The sequence below is a fragment of the Panthera leo genome, chromosome B4 (assembly GCF_018350215.1).
Source record: "Panthera leo isolate Ple1 chromosome B4, P.leo_Ple1_pat1.1, whole genome shotgun sequence".
Lineage (NCBI taxonomy): Eukaryota > Metazoa > Chordata > Mammalia > Carnivora > Felidae > Panthera > Panthera leo.
Window position 1 is genome coordinate 5513527 of NC_056685.1, and position 4430 is coordinate 5517956.

The window sequence follows — 4430 nt, forward strand, 5'->3', positions numbered from 1 at the left end:
AGCTCTAAGACATCTGCTTGGGTTAGTACTAGCCTGAAGAGGTATCTCAATGAATTCCCTCATCAAGTATGTTTGAGATAAACCTATGGAAGAGAGTTTTATCTATGGTGTGCCTGGTTTCTTCTGTCACAATAGTACACATCTAGTGGCTTCCAGAAAATTCCTCTCTCTATGCACTCATGAAAGAATAGCCGTGGGAAAGGCAAATGATATCTTAGCATTACAAAAACAGCAGTGACCTTGAGTGCCCTTGAAAGGGTCTCAAGGACCGCCCCAGACCACACTTTGAGAACCCCTGCCCTCGTCTAATCTCCTTGTTACATACAAGGAGGCTGGGTCTCACAGAGAATACGTTAACGCTAGGGAAGATTCCAGATGGTTTGGCTTAGGTTTCCAGTCAGAAACCTGGGAAGTATACCCAAATGACCTGTCCTGTTCACTGTCGTTGCAAGGACTGTCACAATACAGCACCAAAACTGTTTTGTTTTAAATAAAACGGAAGGGGGGGCGCCTGGGTGGCTCGGTCGGTTAAGCGTCCGACTTCGGCTCAGGTCATGATCTCACGGTCCGTGGGTTCGAGCCCCGCGTCGGGCTCTGTGCTGACCGCTCAGAGCCTGGAGCCTGTTTCAGATTCTGTGTCTCCCTCTCTCTGTGACCCTCCCCCGTTCATGCTCTGTCTCTCTCTGTCTCAAAAATAAATAAACGTTAAAAAAAATTAAAAAAAATAAATAAAACGGAAGGGGAAAATCCACAAACACAATAAATTCTGCAGCAGGCATACTGAGCTGAATTAGGATGTCCATTTGAGCTGCCGCACAGCAGGCATCATAGAGAAGAAATACGGAAAACAGAACCACCAAATGTCACCATTTATCACATTTCCTGAGCCTGAAATGCAATTCATGACATAATGCCAGAGAAAGTTTCTCAAGTACTGGCTGAAAGGGTGATGGGAATATCAAGAGAGGGCACATCAACTGGCAATCATCTGGAACTTTCTAGATACAGTGGAGTTGTTCTGAAATGTAGATGCGCTTCCTTCTCTAACTGGACCTTATTTTGTCTTCTCTAAGTGAATCAGGTTATCTTCTTGTTCCCCTAGAGATGATGTCCTTTGTATCCTGCCAGATGGTCCGAATCTTCTTTAAATGGGTCATAGCCTTGTTCCCTTAAGCAACATGGTGCCCAGAAAGGCTGGTCCAGTGGAGAAGCCTGCCAGCCTCCTTTCAGCATTCATTTTTTTTCAGGCTCTGTGTTTCATGGTTCTGGGTCACGAGTCATCCACCTCTCCTTTTGTGAATATAGTGACGTGATGCTAATTCTCTTCCCCAACAAAATAATTCACAACGGAGGCAAAGCGAACACTTCTCAGGTGAAGAGCTACTTCTTCCCTGCTCCTCCTTTGCGTGCATTCTTCCCGACCGTCGCTGAACTCAGATGGGCCCCAGGAAGTTGGAACCTGCCCCCTATCTCTTCCCCAGGAGGACACAGCGAGGATGCCTGCAGCTGCTCACCACTGCTCCTACCCCAGCTCCAGGAGCCTCCCCAGCAGCTCCATGCAAAAGGTCATAGGGCGGGAGGCTGTGGGGAGCACGGCCCTTAGCATGGTGTTTTTGAGTTTGATCCATATCGTAGCCTGTGTTGGACTTCATTCCTTTTTATTGCTGAATAGTATTCTGTCGTATGAAGGCCCCCCATTTGTGTATCCTTTAATCACTGGGTGAACATTTGGATCGTTTATACGTTTAGGCTATTACAAGTAATGTTGCAATGAAGCTTTGTGTGCAGATCTTTGTGTGGACGTATGTTTTCATTTCTCTTGGGTAGATACCTATGATAGGAGCCGCTAAGTCCTCTGGGGGCTGTATGTTTAACATTTAACCGCCAAACTGGTTTTCAAAGTCAGTGAGTTGTCATATGTTCCTGTCGGCAGTGTCTGGTGGTTTTGATTTCTCCGTATCCTTATCAACACTTGTGATTGTCCATCCTGGTAATTTCAGCCTCCCCGGCGGGTACAAAGTGCCATCTCCTTGTGGTTTCATTTGCATTTCCCTAACGATCGAGCATCTTTTTTGTGTGCTTATAGACTATGTGTCGTCTTTAGAGAACTGTCCGTTTAAATTCTTTTCTCATCTTAAAATTAGGTCGCCTTTTTTCTTGTTAAGTCGTAAGAATTGTTCATATATCCTGTGTGCTATGCCCTTGTTGGATATAGGCTTTGCAGATTTTTTTTTCCAGGTCTGTTGGTTGTCTTTAGACTTACTGTTGCCCGAAGCAACATTAAGATTGGCAAACCCAATTTATCAGTTTTTTCCTGTGTCATCTGATTTTTTTTTTTTTTTTGGTGTTGTTGTTGTTATGTCTAAGAAGTCCCTGCCTAAACCCAAGGTCATGAAGATTTACTCCCATATTTTTTTCCCCTGAGTTTTGTAGTTTTATTTTTTCATTGAGGTGTAAGATTTATTTTCAGTTATTTTTTTTGTGTGGTGTGCATATTCATCCCTTTGCAGGTGGGTGTCCCTCGCGTGGGAATATGCTGAATCCCTTCCTGCGGGCTGACTTTCTCATTTAAAGATCCCTTTGTACTCCCTGGCCAGCCTCAGGCCATTGACAGTGCTTTTGGCAGTCAGCTTTGCCCTGGAGCCTGCACTTGCCCTTTCTTCCTTTTTTGGCCCAGGGTGTCTAGAGACAGGTTGAATAACCACCCTGGAGTTCCGCCAGAGTCACAAGATGAGGAAGGGCAAGAGGTACACACAGGAGACAGAGCAGGGTGGGGGGTGGGATGCAGAGGAAGTTCAACATCATGTGGTTTCACTGGCTCAGCCATGCTTAAGTGCCAGTTCAAGCAATTGAGACTTCCCAAGAGCCTGTCCCTTCCCCTCCAAGTCATTTGTTTATTCCTGTCTGGTGGGCTTGTCTGGCCGTCTCCCCAGACTCATGAACGCAGAGCAGGCAAGCAGTTCCAGGGGCGCAGCATCCGGTGTGAGCCAGGCTGTAGCCCTAATCAAGCCATGGGTTGTGGCAAAGGTCTGGCATACGTGGAGGATGCCGAGTTGAGTTTAAGAAAGGATCACCAGGGGGCGCCTGGGTGGCTCAGTTGCTTGAATGTCTGACCCTTGGTGTAGGCTCAGGTCACGATCTTACGGATTCAGGAGTTCGAGCCCCACATCAGGCTTTGTGCTGACAGCTCAGAGCCTGCCCGGGATTCTCTCTCGTTCTCTCTCTGCCCGTCTCCCACTCGCGTGGTCTCTGTCCTTCTCAAATAAATAAATGAATAAATGAATGAATGAACAAATAAATAAATCGTTAAAAAAAAAAAAGAAGGGATCACCAGATTTTGTGAGCTTCTCTTGGCCACTTACGGAGGAAATGAATTTGCATGTGGGGTTGGGTGCACATCACGAACGAAAGAGAAAACAGTGTCGAGGTCGAAAGCAGGGACTGGAGACAGGTCACCTCAGTTGGACATGGCGGGCCATCTACGTGATATTGCCATAGCCACATTTTCTCTCTTGCTTTCGTCTGCAGCCCAGTGGCCTTTTCGTGGATGCTATGTGGTTTATTTACTATGTTTATAGTTTACTGTCTGACTTTCTCATCCCCTCCCCTTTAATGACGGAAGTCTTTGTTTTTGTAGTTGTTTTCTTAAAAAACTACTTAATGTTAATTTGTTTTTGAGAGAGGGAGAGAGAGAGGGAGAGAGCGAGAGAGCAAGGGGCCAGAGAGAGAGAGGGAGACAAAGAGAACCCCAAGCAGACTACACCATGTCAGCGCAGAGCCCGACATGAGGCTTGAATTCGCGGGGCCGTGAGAGCACGACCCGAGCAGACAGCAAGATAGCAGATAGGTTAACGGAATGAACCACCCGGGTGCCCCATAGTTGTTTCTGATGTGCCCCAAGAACCTAGAAGACTTGAGACATATAGTAGATGGCCAATAAACATTTGTCAAATAGGGTTAATAACAGTACCAACCTTACCGTACTGTTGTAAAGATTAAGTGAGTTAGTACTATAATATGTTTGGGGCAGCACCTATGGCGTACTAAGTGCTATATAAGACGTAAGTGTCTTATGTCCTGGCTGGCCTGGGACAGTCCTGCTTTTGACCCATTTCCGGGAGTAATCGCTAATACTGTCTCCTTTCAGTTAAAAAAAAGAAAGGTTTGTTTTAGATACAAAACTATATGGTTTTCCTACACGTAAGTGTTTTTACTCATTCATTTAAGAAACTTTAAAAAAATTTAGCTACTATTTACCGGGTACCATGTCAGATGCTAACAGCAAGGGCCTTACCTCCTTCCCTTCGAGAACTACGGTTTATGGACTTTGCCTGGAGGACTTAAGAGCATGATTAAGCAGACGACCTTGAATCCTGAATTCATGGTGAATACTTATGATCGGACTTGCGTCCGTGTAGTTCTTTGCTGTT

The 4430-nt window shown here is 45.7% G+C and overlaps 1 pseudogene; it reads right to left on the reverse strand.

Moving 5' to 3' along the window:
* Positions 1-1098: 1098 nt before the first annotated feature.
* Positions 1099-1628, reverse strand: LOC122224134 (annotated as a pseudogene).
* Between the last annotated feature and the right edge of the window lie 2802 nt (positions 1629-4430).